Below are 20,177 nucleotides of genomic sequence, written 5' to 3' on the forward strand. Positions count from 1 at the left end.
CTCTCTTTCTCTCTTCTCTCTCTTCTCTCTCTCTTTTCTCTCCCTCCCCCTCTCTCTCTCTCTCTCTCTCCCCGTATAATATACAATATTCGACGAATCGGTTCGCGAAAACTGGATGTCCCTTCCCTCTCCCTGCTTATTCCTCGCTATTCCTTCCGTTGCCTCGCTCAGCCGGCTCGGGTGGCGAGGTCGAGCCGGCCCGAGAGCGTGACGCTGACAGAATTACGCCGGGGCCCCGGTTCGGTTGTTGTTGCCGTGTAGCGAGACCCGGAGAGAGTAGTCGAACCCCTCGTTTCTATGGCTCGCCATAAATATCGGCGGTGACGTTTGGGGAGAAAAAAGAATCTGGCGGCTGGGAACTATGGATGACCTCCGTTTACGAAGCAGCAGAAGCCGGAGAAGCGGGAACGGTAGGCATCCATCCACCAGCTACCGATCATCGCTTCCTTCAAAAACTCTACTCTCTCTCTTTATCTCTCTCTCTTTGTATTTTCTCTATCAATCCCGTCCGTCTTCCGTCCATCTTCTCTCAGAGGTTAACCGTGGTGTACGCGACTCCCCCTCTCGAGAGGAGGGGAAGGCGTAAGGGAGGGGGCGAGATTGTTTTCGTGCTACCGCAGTAGGCATCCTCGGGATCGTGGTTGAATAAGCGACAATTTGTATGACAATTCCTCTCGAACGGTTCGGCGCATTGTGCCGGCATGTGAAAGTACGAGGAACGTGGGCACGATGTATCCGTATCGTGTGCTCCTCCTCCTCCTCCCCCTCCCCCTCCTCCTTTCGTTCTCTCGATCTCTCTTTCCGAACCGCGAGTGGACAAACAAGCCTTACCAAGGCATGAAAGGCGCGAGGGGGACGGGAAACGGACGAGTTGGAGGAAGAGAAGAAAGAGCGAGGAGGAGGGAGGAGCGGCGAAAAGGCGAACTGAAACGTGTACATATATATATATATATATATATATATATATACATATATATATAGAAAGAGAGAGAGATGTATACGTGCATTACTCGTGCGCGGTGCGATAGAAAAGAAGTGAAAGGGGTGGAAGGAAAGAGAGAGAGAGAGAGAGAGAGAGAGAGAGAGAGAGAAAGAGGGGGGAGAGCGACGTGGTCGCTCGAGAGATCACGATCCTTGCAAAAGCAAAGGAGCCAAAAGCAAAAGGTCGATCCGTGCTGCACGTTGCATGCGGCACGACGGCTACACTACGACGGTAGGACTGAACGTTTATTAGAAGCGGAGGAAGCGCCTCTGTGACAAATGGCGTGGTTTCATTGTTGCACGAGGACCCCCGGGCCCTCCGACAGGGCCACACGGGGCCCCTGCGCGACGTCGTAAATCTGACCAACGCTGACGGATAGAAATCAGAACGGACGGTGGCGCGCGGTTTTCACGGTTAGAGCAGAAGAATGGAATGTTCTCGGGGAGAGAGAATTTTTGGCCTGCGAGGATATATCGTGCTACTTGCTATCCTTCGCCCATCGATTTTTTTTTTTTTTTTTTTTTCTTTTTTTTTACTTGGTTCTTTAATTAGATAGAGGATGGCGTTTGACTCGAGTTATAAAATTTTCTTTGGTGGTCGAATTGATTGGAGGTTATGTATTGGGTGTGTGCGTGAAGTCGTTTATTATTTTATTTCACGTTTGATGATGATGATGATGATGATGCGAATGATATCGCGTACGGGCTTATGGGTTGAAAAGGAATTTTTTGATCAAGCCTCGAATTGGCACGATTATCTCGAAAATGAAGTTGAGCCAGTTTTGATGATGTAAATGATATCGCGTACGATTCAGGTTATGGGTTAAGACGTTGGAAACTTTTTCTTGATCGAGGGATTGACTCGATTGTGCATGTCTCCGAAGTCGAGGTTTATTGTTTTATTTTCGTCTCCGATTTTTTTGAATACGTTGAAAGCTTTTTCTCGATCGAGGAATTGATTTGATTGTGCGTATTTCGAAAATGAAGTCGAGGTTTATTATTTTATCTCTGATTTGGCTTAAAAATGACTCGAAGACGTTGGAAATTTTTTCTTGATCGAGGGATTGACTCGATTGTGCGTGTCTCTTAAAACGAAGTCGAGGTTTATTATTTTATTTTCGTCTTCGATTTTTTGAATACGTTAAAAACTTTTTCTTGATCGAGGAATTGAATGAAGTCGAGGTTTTTTATTTTATCTCTGATTTGGCTTAAAAATGATTAGAATATGTTGAAAGCTTTTTTTTAATCAAAAGATTGACTCGATTATGCGTATCTCGAAAACGAAGATTTATTATTTTATTTTTCTCTCTGATTTGAATTAAAAATGACTCGAATACGTTGAAAACTTTTTCTTCATCGAAGGATTGACTCGTGTACGATTCATATAAAAAAAACTTTTTCTTGATCGATGAATGAAGTCGAGGTTTATTATTTTATCTCTGATTTGAATTAAAAATGATTCGAATACATTGAAACTTTTTCTTGGTCGAAGGATTGACTCGAAAACGAAGGTTTATTATTTTATTTTTATCTCTGATTTGGGTTAAAAATTGAATACGTTGAAAAATTTTTCTTGATCGAAGGATTGATTCGAAAATGATAATTTATTATATTATTTTTTTATTCTTTGATTTATTCTTTGATCTGGATTAAAAATGACTTGAATACGTTGAAAACTTTTTCTTGATCGAAGGATTGATTTAAACAATTCATATGGGTTAAAAAACTTTTTTTTGATTCAAGTCGAGATTTATTATTTTATTTCTGATTTGAGTTAAAAATGATTCGAATACATTGAAACTTTTTTTTTGGTCAAAGGATTGAAGATTTATTATTTTATTTTTGTCTCTGATTTGGGAAAAATAATTCGAATATGTTGAAAGCTTTTTTTGATCGAAGGATTGACTCCTGTACAATTCAAATAGATTAAAAATTGAATACGTTGAAAACTTTTTCTTGATCGAAGGATTGACTCGAAAACGAAGATATATTATTTCATTTTTGTCTCTGGTTTGGATTAAAAATAACTTGAATATGTTGAAAGCTTTTTTTTGATCAAAAGATTGACTCGAAAACGAAGATTTATTATTTTATTTTTGTCTCTGATTTGGATTAAAAATGACTCGAATACGTTGAAAATTTTTTCTTGATCGAAGGATCGATTACGCATACATTAAAAATGAAGTCGTTTATTATTTTATTTTCGTCTCTGATGATGCAAATAATATTCGTGTACGACTCGGATACGTCGAAAAGTTTCTTGATCGAGGGGATCGATTACAGGTATCTTGAAAACAAAGCTTTCTGAGCCAAATTATTTTGTCCCCGATGATTGTAAATAAGGTTAAAAATAATTTGGATCGACTGATTGACTTGTTCGAGGATATAAATTTCTCTCTCTAAAACTGTAGTGAGTTTCTTCATTCCGTTCCTATGAAATATTTACGATCTATGAATCTAAAATTGCTCGTAAAATCCTTTTTAAGCGTATGAAAGAAATAATAATAATAAGACGGGTCGAATTAGAGGAAGCAAGTTTCGAAAAAGGAATTCGATTTTAATGCGTCGATTTTAACAGTAGATTACGCGTCGTACGTCTCTCAATCTCGTTTCTTAAACGTATATATCCATAAACACGAATGAACATGTAAACAGTTGAATGATGTTTTGCATTCGTTCGAAGAGAAAGAACGTAGAGCTGCTTTTGTAAATACGCCATCCTCTTCTATTCTAGCTTCAAAGTTACTTAAAAAAAAACGCAAATGCGTTTCAATCAACCGTCCTACATATTACATACCCGAGGGAGAACGAACAGTTTTTTTATCTCGTTCAACACGACAATTTTTCATCCGGTAATAGATCGTTAACATTTTATAGGGGCTCCGTGCAATTCGAGAAATTTATAAAGAATGTTTTTAAAACCTAACCTAAACCATCCTATAATACCACATATTCTGAAACGTATGCACGATAATCAATTATATATGTAATACAACAATATAACTTCTTCGATTATTTCTCAAATTTTCGACCAACAAAATCGATTGTTCGAAAAATATTTTCAAAAAATGAACGACACTTATTATTAATCGAATCTTCAAACTAAATGGATCATTCTTATACGCAATTTCCAACCATTTCTCTATAACTATATCCACTTCTTTATATCAGACACACCTAACCTAAACCATCCTATAATACCACGTATTCTGAAACGCGTGCACGATAATCAATTATATATATAATACAACAATATAACTTCTTCGACTATTTCTCAAATTTTCGGTCAACAAAATCGATTGTTCGAAAAATATTTTCAAAAAATGAACGACACTTACTATTAGTCGAATCTTTAAACTAAATGGATCATTCTTATACGCAATTTCCAACCATTTCTCTATAATTATATCCACTTCTTTATATCAGACACACAGAATATGCTATTTACTTGTACATTTTTGCTTGTGCCATCTTCCTCGCATCGAACGTGCAATATAACGTAAAAACAATCGAGGAAGACGATCGTTGCAAAGGGATCGACATTCTTCGAGTTAACCTCCACACAGAAGCGCGTAACAGGTCTCTGCACGTATTATATTTTTCCCAAGAGAGAGAAATTTTCAGGAAAATTGTCGTAACGTGTTCGACTTGCGTACACGTAACCTGCTATTCACGTAGCTTGATCATCCGGCTAGATGGCACGAGGCGTAAAAGGGACGCGCGAGAAACCGAAGGAAAAGAGAGTTCGTTAAGCGCGGCGATCGGGCGCACAGGTCTGTCAATCGATCCCCGAGTCCTCGAAGAAACGAAGGGACCCCAAGATGGCTGCCCGAGAACGTACACGCGGGCCCCCGCTTCACCGGCATCACCGACTTAGCATAAATCACTCCCGCTCCGCTCCATTCCTTCTCTCCTCCTCGCCCGTTCGCCCGATATCTGGCTATAGAGAAATACGGGCGACCGTATACCCCAACAGCCTTTTCCACTCTTCCCTCCTCCTCCTCCTCCTCCTCCACCTCTTCTTCTTCTTCTGTTGGACTCGGCTCGTCGGGTTCCATACCGATCCTCGCCGCTTGATGATTTAACCGAATCGGGCCAAGCGTAATCTCTCCCTCTCTCCGATAGAGGGAGCGTGTACGGATAGCGATAAATTCTTCGAGACTCTAAGATTTTTTGGAAAGGATTCGAAACGAAGGATTTGGAAGGAGGGAAGCGTTTATGCGTTCTGCGAACAGAGTCACAAAGAGTTGTTATTTATTAGTTGGATGTATGGGTGATTATGATAATGATGGAACGTTTTCAACGAGTAATCTTGTTTTATTTACGCGTGTGAAATTTTGATGAAAAATTGGCAAGAGATAAGAATACAAAATATGGAAGGCAGGCGTTATGGTATTTTGGGAAATAAAGGAAATGTATTTGATTCTTTTTTTTTGGGGAATTCTATGCACGGAGAATGATCGTTGTGAGGCGATACACTGTCTTTCTTGTGATTTTTAAACGATTCACGATTCCTTTATTGCGAGAAAAATGTCGAAATCGAATTACGTTTGATAATATAAACTAAGGAATGGGATGAGAATATTATACGCACAAGAATCATATATACACGATAATTCATATTTTACTCTTATTGAATTATTCGGGGAAAATTCTTATATGCAATTTCCAATTATTTCTCTATAATTATATCCTTCCACTTCGCTATTTACCTTACTTGAACTTATTCTTACACCTCGCTTGTAACACCATCTTCCTCGCAATGTAACGGCAATGAAACGTAAAAACAATCGAGGAAGACGATCGTTGATCGACATTCTTCAACTTAACCTCTGTCCACTATTTACCTCACTCAACTCCTCTCGATATCGCGGATGAAAAAGAAATTCCCCCCGAAAGGGGAAGAAGGGAAGAGAGGAGGGAGGGGAGAAGGCAAGAGTGGAAGAAGAAGAAGAAACAGTGGAGCGAGACGAAGGAGGGGGAAGGAGGGTAGGAAAGATTTGCAAGAGGTTGGGCGAACAGAGGAAACGGACAGGTCGCTTATTTATGGGAGCCATACTTCGGATATATGAACTGGTTCCCGTCGAAAGTTCGCGGGACGTCGCGTCGCGTCTTCTCCCGTTTGAAAATGTATATAGAGACGTGTATATAGCCGGCGTTTCGCCTTGGCCAAGATTTGCGAGGGGTCACCCGTCGACTGCGACGTCACACGAGAGCTTCTTAATTCTTCCCTTGCCAAAAACTCTCAATGGAGAGAGAGAGAGAGAGAGAGAGAGGGGAGGGGGTCGATGCTTCGAGGATTTCTTCGAGGAATCGATATACACGTATATAGGTCGATCCTCTCGATCTCGAGGGACGTTTTCGATATTTGGCGAACGCGTAGCAAAGTCGTATTGAGAGGAGACTGAGAAGGAGCGAGTGACGGAGAGAGAGAGAGAGAAAGAAAGGGAAGGGGGGGGGCAACAGGAACGAGGGAGCGGAGGGAGGGGTGGCAGGGAACGTAACATTGGGGAGAAGAGAAGAGAGGCGATGGAGTAGATAAATAGATGGATGGGCAATATTATAACTCACCGGCTGTCATCCTGTACGGCGAGTCAGGCTGCTAATCAGACCCTGGCTCGCTCTCGCCCCTCGACCGACCCTTCACGAAAAATGGATTTATTGCCGTTCGCTTCGACTTCGGCACGCTATCGAGCTCTCTGATCCGTAGAATGTAACCATCGTCGTCGTACTATTCGCGTCTGGCCTTCTTCTTCTCCGACTTGGCCCCTCCTCTGCCTCTATCTTTCCATCTCTCTCTCTCTCTCATTCTCTTCCTCGTCTTTCAACGTAATCGCTCTTCAAATTTTCCTCCCTCTCTTGTTTTCTTCCCTTTTCAAAGAAACGGTCACCGGAGCCAAGTCGGTCTTCCTCCGGAGAGATAAAAGTGTGGAAAGACGAGAAAGAGGAAGAAGAGAAGTACGGAGACAGGAGAGGGGAGGGGGAAAAAAAATAGGTAAGAATAAAGCGAGAACGATTTCCTCGACGCCCGATGATGGTTGGAGCCGACACAAGAGAAGAAGGAGACACGGTCGCGTCGGTCCGAGAAACGACGGGGAGGAGGGGAGGGCTCAGGTGAGGACCGATGCATCAAGCAAACGGTGACACTCGCCTCTGCACGGCGTGCATAGATCATGTCGACCTCGTTGCCGTCGGACGCGCGGTGCTCCGCGAGACCGAGAGAGACGGGGAGGAAAGATCTAAAGCTTGGGGGGAAGAGGAGAGGAGGATCACCTCCCCTCCCTCCCCGCGTTTTACACCGGCTTTCCTCTTCCTCGGGCCACGGTTGCACTCTCGCGGAGAGCACAGATGTACGAACCGAACGAGATAGAAGAGAGAGAGAGAGAGAGAGAGAGAGAGAGAGAGAGAGAGAGAGAGAGAGAGAGCGGAACGGGTCTCCGAGATCCCTGCTCCCGAGAATACGTTGCGCCGCATACAGGCAACGACGCGTTTCCCCGTCTATACGTGGCCTGTACGTGTACGCGCGTGTGTTTTTTCAACGAGATTTATTACCGAACTCCTAATGCCTCGAGGAGAGGGTGCCGCCGTTTCTTCCCACCCATCGACTCTCATCCCCCGTCCCTCACGACCAACGTCGCCCAACGTCGTCGCCTTCCACGTCATCGTGCTCGTCGTCGTGTCGTGGTTGCTTAGCCGTGGTTGTTGTACGCGTCCCTAGTAGTAGCCGTGGTGGCTAACGTCTTCGCGCGCCGCTTAATCCCCGGCTGCCACGCTATTACGAGTTGATTTACATTCCTGCGTTAACAAGGGCCAGCGGCTGCCCGATTCCGACTCCTCTGTTGTCGCGTTTCGCTCCCCCCACTCGAAAGCACGAGGAGAAGAAGAAGGGAGGAGGAGAAAAAAAGAAAAGGAAAAAAAAGTTTGGCGGTTTTCGCGCGGACGATGGCGGATTGTTCGATGGGCGAAACGATCCCGAGACGAAAGGGTGTGTACGGGCTCCCGTTACGCCACGGGGCGATAAACGTCGTCGCCGAAATATTTACGGCCGCGAACGGTATCGTGACCGTGTAATAAATCATTATTAAGCAAATCGTATTACCGTTTATAAATTCGACTCTTAAGGAAAGCGAGACTTTAACGAGATCGTCGCTAGGGATTACGTAATTTCGACCGCGGCCGCGCGTCACTTTCCGACACTTTCGATCTTGGAAATTCTCACCTAGAAATAGCTATGTCCCTACCCGTCAACGGGACGAGCCACCGTCGACTGGAAACTTTTCACTCGGCTTCCCTCTCGCTCGCACTCTCCCCCTCCTCTATCCTCTCCCTCCGCCTCGTTAGTGCTTCGTTATTCACCCCGTACCGCCTCGTCGAGAAACGAGATAGATAGACCTTCGAGAAAACGCAACGGTCACGAGTTAGTAGTACGGTAGTACGTATGGTCAGGGAAGCGTATTGAAAGAGGAGAACGATTCTCGGTAACAAAAAGAAAAAAAAAAAATAAAAATAAAAGAAAAAAAAATAAAAAAAAAGAAGAAAATAAAACTACCGTGGAAATACGGATCGCGGATGAAATCGAAGGAACACGCGAGAAAGGAACGAAGGGAAGCGGCTTACGACGGGTGAGGAGAGGAGAGGAGAAAACACGGATGTCCGGGGTGACGAGAGAGAGACAGAGAGAGAGAGAGCGAGAGGACAAAGGGATGAACGGTGGAGAGAAAGCGGGGATAGGAAGGATAAACGGCGAGACGCGGAGAAGAAGTCGCGAGAGCAAGGAAAAGAGAGTCTCCTTCGTGAAACGGGGAAAAGTGGGATGGGGGCGTGGGTGGAATGGGGAGCTAGTGGGGAGAGAAATACGTGGAGCCGGTGCGTGGCGGAGGTGGGGATAGGTCAGGGCCGCGGGAAGGGGAGGGGAGGGGCAGGTACGGTAGGGCGAGCGAGGAGGCAGACGGGGAAAGATACTCGGTTTGGCACGGGGCTCGGAATGGGACGAGAGATCGGTTTAGAGGGAGAGAGACGGCGAGCAACGATGGAGAGAGGAGCGAGGAGCGCGGTTGGATCGGAGGGGAAGCGTGGTTAGGGGCGAGGGGATGGCACAGGGGAAAGTGAGGTAGGGGTTGGCTGGCCGCGGCGCGGCGGGTAGGGGGTGCATCGTCGGCGGCGGCGGCGAGGTGGAGGGGGCAGAGGTGGGGAAGATGACCGCGGAGCCGTCAGTGCGCCACGTGCTGTCGTCGTGGGAGGGTCTTTGCTTTCGCTCCGTTTCGTCGCCGAGTCATGCACGTTACCGCGAAATCGTGACTCGTCCGTTCGGAATGCTGCTCGCCTTTCGATGAGTGACTCGTGTCGCGAAATTCGTTCGATGATTCGATAGTAGAAATAAGATCGGATCGAGAGACGAGAAGAGGAAGGATAAAAAGTTATGATCGGTGAGACGCGCGTGGAAAATATCCGATCGTGAAAAGAATTGTAGCGAGAAAGAAGGAGGAGGGGGAGGAAAAGGAAAAGGAAAAGAAGGAGAAGTGACAGACCAGTTGTTGAGTGAGTGGTGAATCTTATTGTCTTTGCGTTGGTGGAACATCCGTGTGAGGATGACGCGGTGATATGGTGTCGAGGGAATCACGGAGGACACGCGAGTCCCGATGCTCGTCGTCCAAGCGCCCTGTTCCTTTGCCCGTACTCGTTACGAGGATAATCGCTCCTGACGTAGCCACGGAGCGAAGGATTCATCGGGACTGACGTTTCCTGCGCACTGGAACCACTACTACTTCACGGTGAGTCCGTTTCCTCGATATTCGCGATCGAGAATTTCTTCCCCTTTTTCGTCGTTTCTCGCCGTTTCTCGCCGTTTCGTTGATTTATAATCATCGCCAGCTTCCCCTCCACCTGAACAGTTACACGCTGTCGTAACGACAGAAAGAACAAAGCCTCTCTATTTTCCGTACGTAAGACGTTTCGAACAGATGTGATCAACCGATAAATTCAAACGTAGCTAGTTCCTTTCCGTTATTCCTAGTGACGCGGTACGCGAAAAATTAAAATTACCAGATATATACGTACACACGTTTGCGCGCCAACATTCGATAAACGCGATTCTACTTCTCTATCGTAACCCTATCGTTTCCTTCTTAACATAACGCGAATATACGATTTCTCATAGCTTCGATAGAAACGTCATCGTATAGCCATCAGAAGGATCGATAGCTCCATAGATAAATCGATCGATGGCGATCACGGTCGTTCCGATTTTCGCTTGCCCTTGTATCCCTTGTATCCCCTCTCTCTACAATATATACATGTAGGGCATGTGCACGCACAGGAGCACACCATTGTACGTGCGTACCCAACGCACATGTATACACACACACATACTCGTAATACTCGCGACTCGAATAAACAGTCATGCACGCGCTTTCGTGTATACCTTCTCTTTCGCGATAGCCAAGAAGATAGCGTGGTCGATTGGCGAGTAATTCGATTCATTTTTGCGCGCGCACTAATAAATTAATCACCGTGCATGGATTACGCGTACGAGTTACGCTTCGAAGACGGGTTCGACGCGTTTCGAGTGGAAGTCGGTGAAGGAGATCGAGGGGAGGACGCAGCGCGAAGCGAAGGGGGATCGGCCCGTCACTGGTCAGACAAGCTGCGACGAACTCGGTCGTGTGGAGTTGGCGCGATGCGGCGCGACTCGGTGTGCCGGTTACGTCGCGACGAACCTACGCGTTCCATCGTTGTTTGCCGAGATGCTCGACGACGCATTGCCACGTGGCACGCACCGTGTGATACGCGACACAGATAATTCTCCACGCGTAGCATTCCTTTCGATCATCCATACACGCGATTTCGTACACACGCGAGTTTTTATTTTCTTTTTCCTTTTTTTTCCTTCCTTTTTTTTTCTTCTTTTTTTTTTTTTTTTTTTTTTTTTTTGTTAAGTTGTTAATCGTCGAACGAGTATGACGAGTATACGTTTCGTGGAATTGAAACGAGCGTATATCGATCGAATCGTATTTACACGTGTATATTCTTCGCGCGAGTGATAAAATTCGCCGGTTTAAAACCGGACAGGAATGACGTCATTGGATACCGATTAAATCCGTCCTGTCACCGTGAAACGTTTTCGAGTCGACGGGAGGGAAGGAAAAGAAAAAAAAAAAGGAAAAGGAAAAAAGATATATCGAACATATAAGACGTTCGTTTCGTTGCTTGGTCCTCCAATTAAGGAGAACAATCCATTAAATATATTTGACACGCGATCAGAAATAGAATTTTTGCATTTTTTAACGGACGCCAATTTCGGATAGACATTGAGTTTGACGTGTGACCGACACGACACCACTGACGTCACCACGACTTCTCGATGCACGTCGTTCCATAAATTACGGATAAGGGGCGCGTGACGGGACAGGATACGATTCGTTATCCCTCGATCGAGATCTTCTTTGATGATTAGTCTTTCGATTCGAGCGAGTACACGACTGAAAAAGAGAGAGAAAGAGAGAGACTAGACTAGAGCGCGTGGAATGGTAAACAAGCGTGGAGATACAGGTTGTAGGAGTACGGCGGGCGAAGTCAGCCGCGGGAGAGCGCGAGCTTGGAGCTGTGCCGCGTCAATAGCACACCCCCGCGATTCAGTAGCGCCTATTGAAGTCTGCGATGACGGGCCCCGTCTGTCAGCAGATCAAAGCCGAAGTAAGCTCTCTTTGTGATGCTCCGCCGGGTCGGTATTTAATTATGTATGAGATCGATATTCGGGCCTTCGGGGGCTCTCTTTCAACTTCCCAGCCTCCTCCTCCTCCTTCTCCTCCTCTCGGTCTCTTGGTCTCTCCGTCTCTCGTTCCCTCTTTCGCGTCGAGCAGTTGCACACACGCCTCCTCCTCCCCCTCCTTTCTCCCTTTTTCCCCATCGTTTCCTATCTCCTCGATAGGTGTATCTCCTCGTTAAGAGTGAAATCATGCCAGGTATATTCCTGTTTCCGCTTCCCCCTTCCTCCGAGAACAAACGTGCACGTACAGGCACGAATCTTTGTAAGAAGAGTTTCGATCGATTTCTCGACTGATTATTTATCAGTGGGGGGGGGGAGGGGAGAGGATTTGAAGGTATATCGTTAAGGATAAAGTAATCGTGCCAATCATATTCATATTCCGCTTCTTTTATCTATCTTTGTTTATAATCAACAAGTTCGGTTAATTAATATTATTATTTATTAATTAATGTTATTATTATTTGGGATACTTGTTGTTTGGAAAAGAGACAAATTTTTGTACGTTTTCACGAGGTGTATTATTCGTACGCCAAGTAATAATAATCTTTCGGTAATGGAGTTTATTCTTCTCGTGATAATATTAAAGAAAGGACCGTTGAAGAATCGTAAAGGTCTCTCTTAAGAACGTCCCTCTTCTTCTAAAGGAAGATTATTATTAGGTAGGTAAGCGACCGATGGTTGTAAACTTTCGAGGGACACGAAGCTATTGAAACTGTTACATCTTTTCTCTCTCCCCCCTTCTCCCCCCGTTTCTGAATATCGGTACAACGAACGATCGAAATTCGAATATATTTATTCGCTAAATTTCACGATATGAGAGAGTGAAGAGAGAGAGAGAGAGAGAGAAAGAAGCCCTCTTTGATCAAAATCATGCCACTCGATGAACGTGCCATCGGTTTTATCGTGATACATACGTCATTCAAGAAACGAAATTCAACGACGAAAAATATCAAAAAAACCAAAAAACGAATAAAACAAAAACAGGAAGGGGGGCGGGAGGTGGAAAAAAAAAAAAAGGAAGAGAAAGAGGAAGAACAGAGAAAAAAAGCGTCACCCTTCGTGAACGCAGGGGGGAAAAAAAAAAAATATTAGCCAGCCGTGATGGCGCTAATTTGCCGCGACCTGCGGCGGTTCGCTTGCTCTCTTTCCCTTTTCCACCCCGGTGGAACGCCTCTCCCTCTCTCTCTCTCTCTCTCTCTCTCCCTTCCCCCTTCGTCCATCCATCCGCCCGCCTATCCGTCCGCCCGCCCGCGTGTGTGTCCTCCCTGTTGTCCCTCTCCTTCGGCCGCGCGCGACCGGCCGCAGCACGCGTTTTCCGTTCCATCGTTCCATCCGACAAATCCATTTCGCCCGATTTCCATTTTTACGCATCGATTCCGCGTGTGTTCAATCGGGACGAACGACCACGAAAAGGTTATCGCGTCACGCAAAAACCCTCGAAATCGACGAGTGGGGCGAGGAGGAGATACCTTTCCTTTTCTTCTTTTTTTCCTTTTTCCTCCTCTCCTCTCCTCTCCTCGTCCATCCATCGTTCCTCGTTCAAACGAGACAAGAGGTCTCCCGGTTTTTTCTCCTCTCGCAAGGGGCAGAGAGAGGAGAGAGAGAGAGAGAGAGAGGAGGAGGAGGAGGAAAAGGAGGAGCACCCGTGAGATCGTCCCTGTTCCGCAGTTGAAGAGGAGAATTATCCTAATCGCGAGAGTGAAAGATCGAGGGAAAAATAACGGCAAAGGCTTTAATAAAAGGAGGCAGGGGAGGGTAGCGGAACGAAACGAAACGAAACGAAACGAAACGTTGGTGGCTCGTCGAACGCGTATAACCGATCGAAGCCGGATTCGTAGCAAAGGGGATTATCGCTAAAGAGGAGAGGGAGGGAGGGAGGGAGGGAGGGAGGAGCGCAGCCGTTTTGATCGGTCGCACAGAAAATTGTATTTTCAAAATCAATTAATATCCAGAGAATAATAATACAGTGGCTAATGATCAGTGCAGTCATGTATAACCGACTTGCCTCCTCCTGCTCCTCCTCCTCCTCCTCCTCCTCCTCCTCCTCCTCCACCCTCCCGCCTCCCCTCACCCTTTTCCCTTGGTTTACTCCCGATTACCCTCGGGCTACTTCGAACCGGATTCCGCGCGCGCGGGGGTTGTGACGCGTCGATTCGACCAAAGTGCGTTTGACAATTTTTAATTATCGATAACGAGTTTGACCGCGAAGATAGGTCGACTGAAATGCGCTGCATTCGACGAACAATCGAAAAGCGGGGGAGAAAGAGGGGGAGGAAGAGGAGAAGAGGATCTCTCTCTCTCTCTCTCTCTCTCTCTCTCTCGCGCGCGCTTTTCCTCTCCGCTCCGATTTTCACGATATTCCACGCGAACAACCAACGTATCGTTTCCGTTGTAAGCATCGGGTTCATAAATTGTCTATTTAACGCGGATGGTAGTTTGTCTCTTTACCGCGTCGATCGGAACGGCTAATGGTTTATCAAAGGGAGACGCGTGAAATACGATAATTCGAGCGGTACGGATTTTATTATATAGCGCACGGGGAGGGGAGGAGGAGGAAGAGGGGAGGGGGGGGAGGTAGGAGGGGGTATTATACTCGCTTCGCACTCCTCCCCTCTTTTCTTTTTTGATCCATCCCTTTTGCAAATTTTCGTTTGTAAATCCTTTCCGCCGCGGGATCTTTGCTGCGATCGAAAATCGATATAGATTCGAAGATATTCGTCGGTGTTTGCATCCGACCGATTTGCAGCGATCCGATGGATCGCTTTCGGAATATCTTTTTTCATATCTTTTTTCTCGAGGTATATTTCCGGTTTAACGCGAGGGGACGAGAAGTATTGGTCGAGGGAACTCTCGAAAAATTATTACACTTGATTTCAGAGAAATCGACGCAATATTACATTTCCTTCTTCTTCTACTCGTTTTCAATTTTTTATTTTTACACAATCAGGGGTTTACCATGTTGATGATCTCTACGAATCAATAATAAGATTAACGGATCCATCGTCAATACGCAGATATACGATCGCACGTAAAAATAATATATATATATATATATCTCGAGGAATAAAAATCGAGAATCATAGGGTAGAGAGGGAAAGGTCACGCTCGTTTCCCCCCTCCCCCAACTCTTTCGGAAATTTCTCTTCTTCGTAGCAGCGTTTCGGGCGCCGCATCGATCAAAGAAACTGCCAAGTTGACGTCGGGGACGGGGGAGGGGGGGAGAGGGGGGAGGGGGAGGGGGAGCTCCTCCGTGAGTTGCACAACCATCTAAATATACGGTCTCGTCGCTGCTTTGTTTCCCTCCCTCCCTCCCTCCCATCTGGAGAGTCTCCCCTCCCTTCCCCCGTGGCCGTAACGTCGCCGCCAGAAATTCGAGAAATTCGCGTATTCGCCTCTCTCTCTCTCTCTCTCTCTCTCTCTCTCTCTCGATCGAGCTACCGAATAGATGATATCGGTCTCACCGAGGCTGTTAAGCCGGTCGAAGAAACGGCCGGATACGCGTACTTTATGCATCCGCGATGGACGATAAATTTCTCCACCTCGGGAGAGGTGGAAAAATTTCTCCACCCCCGGTGATGAATCAAAACCCCCGGCTGGATCACCCCGTACATACACGTAGAATTTCACGTAGGAGGCGAAACCACCTCCTTCCACGTCCACGTCCTCCCCTCCTTCTGTCTTTAATTATTCCACGTACACAATGTAACACAAATCCACTCAATTCGTGTTACAATCTAATTCGAAAATTGGACGACTCTGGATACTTATGGATCAGTGTTACGAGTGTACGAGAGAGAGAGAGAGAGAGGGTGATAACAGCGAATAATATAATCACGTATGCGTTACGTCAGCATACGTGCCAGCCACCCACTTGCGCGTAGATCACTCTCTCTTGCCCCCCTCGCGACACGAGAGGAGCCGCATTCCGAGGAGGAGCTAGGATCCTCCGACGCGTCTATCGTCGTCGCACAGAGGTGCGGTGGCCCCTCTCTGTGCGCGCCCACAGACGCGTGTAACGGTATCGAAGTCGCGTGTAAAACGGTGAATCACGGCTCCTACTCGGTTCGCGTGGGAAGGAAAGGTGGAAAGGAAGGAGGGTCCTATCGTCGCCGTCGACGGCTATCGACGGACAAGGTGGATGCTCGAATTGATGTTCAGGATTAATTGACCAAACACCTGTCGCGAGATTGTTTTTTTTTTTTTATTGGACGGTTTGTCTTTTTTTTTTTTTTTATTTAATCCTTTGAGAATAATTGGTTCGGATGGAATACCATATATATATATACATATGATGAGGTTGATGTAATTATAATCATCCGATCATTCGACACCGTGCGCGAAACTTTCGATGTGTATCGAAAATTTTTCGTTAAAAATCTAACTATCTCGTGTCGCGTGACGTGACAACAAATATCGGGTTATTAATTTTCGCGAGTTAACGAAGATTATTTTAAGCGCGTTAAAAAAAAAAAAAAGATGATCGATTAATTACTATTTGCTCGTTTATTAATTTCTTCTTTTTTTTTTTTACCGATAAAAATTAACACGTAATCTGTTTAAACGTTCCACTTTAAACGAAACTCTTTAAACCCCCCTCTCCTTCAACGAAATCCGTCCCAGCGCCTTGTTACGCGAAACAAAAAAAAAAAAAAAAAAAAAAGAAACGAGTTTCGAAGAATCCCCTCCCCTCCCTTTCCCTTCCCCTCCCCTCCTCAATTTTTTCCCGACGACGATCCCGATTCCCTGGACGGCGACCGTGTAACCCCGATTTCCTTCCTTCGTGGCGAGAAATTTCGTGGACCGTCTTTCGTGGGTCGCTCTTTTATACAGCCTCGTCACGGAACGCCATTCGTCACAATTTTATCGATCGCCGTCGAACAAGAGACCGACTGGAACTGCCACGAGGCCTTCCCTTCGCTTCGCCTCGTATCGGGCCCATCGATTCTTCTCGATCTCGCGAGAACCGCCCCCCTCTCTCCCATTCCAATTAACCCGTTTCCACGCATCGACGATCATATATATATATATATATATATATACATTACTCAAGGCCCTGCCTCGAGACATTCGATCCGACGAGCATCGATCGAGGCGTTATATCTTTCGATCGTGGGAAGGAGAGGGGGTTCGTGTAACGGATAACGAATTTTTGATCAACGGGCGCCGCGCGGGGCTTCCCGGCGGAGAGCTCTCCCGAGAGCGGCGCGGGCAGGAATCGCCGTGAATCCGGCCACGTGGCGGATATAAAAAGACTCGTTGTTGCCGACGATCCATTACATAATAGGCATGCCCGTTCATAAACAGCGGCGGTTTAACTATGAATGAAGCGAGGAGAGGCCCGCTCGCCCACTTCTCCACGCGCGCGCCCGGTCTTGACCTGCCTCAAATCATGTAAATCCTAATCCGTCCGCGCGCGAACGAGCGATCGTTAAAGCGCTCTGCACGCGGCCGCGGATTTTGAATAATTAAAATATTAATGAGCGTACATACACGCGCGCCGGTGTTAATTATCGATATTCGATCCGCGTATTAAACCGCGTTACCGATTAACCACGCGCGGCAAACGGATCCTGGATACGGATTTATCCCTTGAAAAATTCATTTTCCCTCGTTTCGATGTACAGAGGTATACACGAGACGCGTAATTGTAGGGAAAATTCTGACGATTTTTCTTTATACTATGTGATAAAGAATTGGTGGTAAATTTGGGAGGGGAAAAAAATGGAGAAAATTTTCCTTCGTTCGAGAGAGAATAAAGTGTCGATCTTGGGTTCGTTCGATGAGAAGAAGTGGATACAGGAGCGGGAAAAAAAAATTCATTTAAAAAAGATTCGAATATGTTGCAATTTTTGAATGACGATCCTCGCCGAGAGGAGGAGTTGCCTAGTACCATGTCGCGAAATTTCAGCTCGCCGGATTTCTGCGCCTTTTTTCTGTCTCGAGTGCGGGTAGCCAACCTGTTTAGCGCTCGAGGAAGAGAAAAGGACGAGAAAAAAGTGTAAGAGGCTCAGGTGCAGGTATCTCCGGCGTCCGGCTCGAAAGATCGAGTTGCTCGATGTCTTCTCGAATGCCTCGAGAAATTTAAAACGTCTAAGCCGTCAACTTTTCCGCCCCTGTTGCTCCATGCGCTCCACCCTTCCCTCCTCCTTGCCTTTCGCCTTCTTAACGCACGCCTCTCTCTCTCTCTCTCTCTCTCTCTCTCTCTCGCTTTAATCTCGTCTTCCGCACGTTTTCAATGCCATCGCGAGGGGAGGGAAGTTTGTTTCTTTCCAGAGTCAGAAACGATCGATCGCGATAATTATATATCGCGAAATACGTTCGAAAACACGATCCGTACATCGTGTAAATTTCCGACTCGAAAACCGTAGTTCCGAGCTTTGTCCATCCGCCTCGAGCGAGGATTGACAGCTGCGACGAGTCATCATCTTCGATCGTGATCGTCATCCTGATCACAATCCTTACGGGCGGCAACCACGATGATTGGGCCGAAAGCGCATTTGTTTCGTGACGCAGCAGGGGCGAAAGCGTAGCGAGATACGTCAGTGCGTTCGTGTGCGTGAAGAGGGAAAAGGGGGTAACGTGGACTCTACGGAACATTGTGGACTCTTCTTTATATTGTTGGCGATAAAGGAAAATTTGTTTTCAAATTTTCGAACGAAATCTCGAAATTTTTACGAAATATTCGAAAATCGATCGAAGCGAGACGATCGAAGACGATCGGCACGGACGAATCCGTGGACGGATGGATGGACGGATGGAAAGGTTGCTTCGTCACTGGACGGCCTTTGGGCTTTGCCGATGCATCGGGCGTAGCGACGAGAAGGAAACAACAACGTGGAGTAATCGGGAGGGAGAGAGAGAGAGAGAGAGAGAGGGAGACACGACGTACCTGAAGCAAAGTATCCGTAGCGGCGAGGATAATAAATAATAAAGGTATAGGTACGGGAGATTGATGGCTGCACCATGACTGACGTTCCATCAATCACCTCCTCGCCCTTCTCACCGAGGATCGGCCGTCTTCGTCCCAAGCACCTCCGTGAATTCGTTTTCTTCCTTCTTCTTTCCTCCCCTCCCGTCCATTCCATCCATTCCTTTTCTCCATCTTCTCTCTCTCACTCTTTCTCTCTCTCTCCCACCCGTGGGTTTTTTCTTTGCTCGCTATTATCGTACCCAGTCCTTATTAGCTCGCTGCCTTTCCTCGATGAATCGAGGAGAAACGACTACCTACCGCGGCCCGACCGACCATTCTCGGTCGCGAGATCCCAGAATGACTGCGCTATTTTCCTGTTTCCTTTGCACCCAGCTCTCTCTCTCTCTTTCTTTTTCGCCTTCGAACGATTTCGAAGAATCGAGAACGAAGGAAGAAAACTCGAGGATAATTCGTATATATTTCGAGACGATCGAAAGAACGGGGAGGGGAGAGGAGCGAGAGGATTCGGTAGTACTCGAAGTACACCGGTATATATAGCGTAAGTGGATAAGCGGAGAGTAGTAGGAGACTGCTGCCATCCGCCAACTAATCCGTCCCCTTCGGCGTATGGTGAGTGGCCAGGACGTATCAATCGGAAGGCTGGTATAAGTTTCCGCCGTTGTGGTCCGCCGGTACGGAGGTTAGCTGTCGTGGTCAGTTTCGAATTGCGGCGATGTCAGTGACAGCTGTGCTCGAGAGCCGCGTATTGAACTCACGTCCAGTCACGCTCCTTTATACCTACTTACCTTGTCCCCCCCACCACCACCTCCTTCCATTCTCTCCTTCCCTCTCCGCGACGCTGCCTCTTTCTCTTCTTCCTTCCCTTTCTTCCCGCTTTCCTGACCGCTTCATCTTCTCACCGCGCTCTTTCCAATATACGTATATATTATATATATATGTATACACACATACATATACACTTCGAGAGAAGTTCGTTTCTTCTCGAAAGGAGCGAGGATCGGGTTCTCGTCTAATAGGACACGCCAATCGGTAATAATAAAGCGAGAGCACGAGAGTTTGGTTTACTCTACCCTCGCCGTTAAGACTAAGTATCTATCGGTAAATTCGGTATTTTCGTTTTCTTCGGAGCTGAACGTTGCGTTGCCCCGATCGATCGAAACGTTTCTAGATATTTATTTCTACGATTACGTCTCGATGTACTCGAATAGTATGTGTGTGTAGCATCCACGAATGCGGTGTTTTTCGAAAAGAACAAAGGAAGTTTTGCGACAAAGCGAGCATGAGGTGCATGCCGGGGAGCTGTTTAACTCGCCAATTACCCGGAAAGCTTGGCCCATCGAGACGAGTATTAGACGGGTTTCCAACCACGTTTCTATTTTCTCGTGCACGCCTCTCTTTCTTACTTACTTGTCCGTTGAGAGGAGGGAGGAAGGATTTCACGAGTGCGTTGGCTTCCTCGGTTCCTTCTTTGTTCCGATTTCGTTCGTCTACGAACTGAAC

At 46.5% G+C, this 20,177-nt stretch overlaps 1 protein-coding gene across 4 annotated transcripts in view; it reads left to right on the top strand.

Annotated features, from left to right (window-relative positions):
- LOC122717547 (protein tiptop) overlaps nucleotides 1-20,177 on the top strand; it is a 73,543-nt gene that overhangs the window by 26,486 nt on the left and 26,880 nt on the right. The window contains exon 1 of one of the 4 annotated variants that reach the window (XM_043941745.1): nucleotides 9,237-9,752. The exons of the other annotated variants lie outside the window; for them this stretch is intronic. The gene's annotated coding sequence lies outside the window, so the exon portion shown is untranslated. Of the gene's footprint in view, nucleotides 1-9,236; nucleotides 9,753-20,177 lie in introns of those variants that run through there. 4 annotated transcript variants of the gene reach the window in all.

This window comes from Apis laboriosa, unplaced genomic scaffold (genome assembly GCF_014066325.1).
Source record: "Apis laboriosa isolate Shangri-la unplaced genomic scaffold, ASM1406632v1 scaffold53_cov140, whole genome shotgun sequence".
NCBI lineage: Eukaryota > Metazoa > Arthropoda > Insecta > Hymenoptera > Apidae > Apis > Apis laboriosa.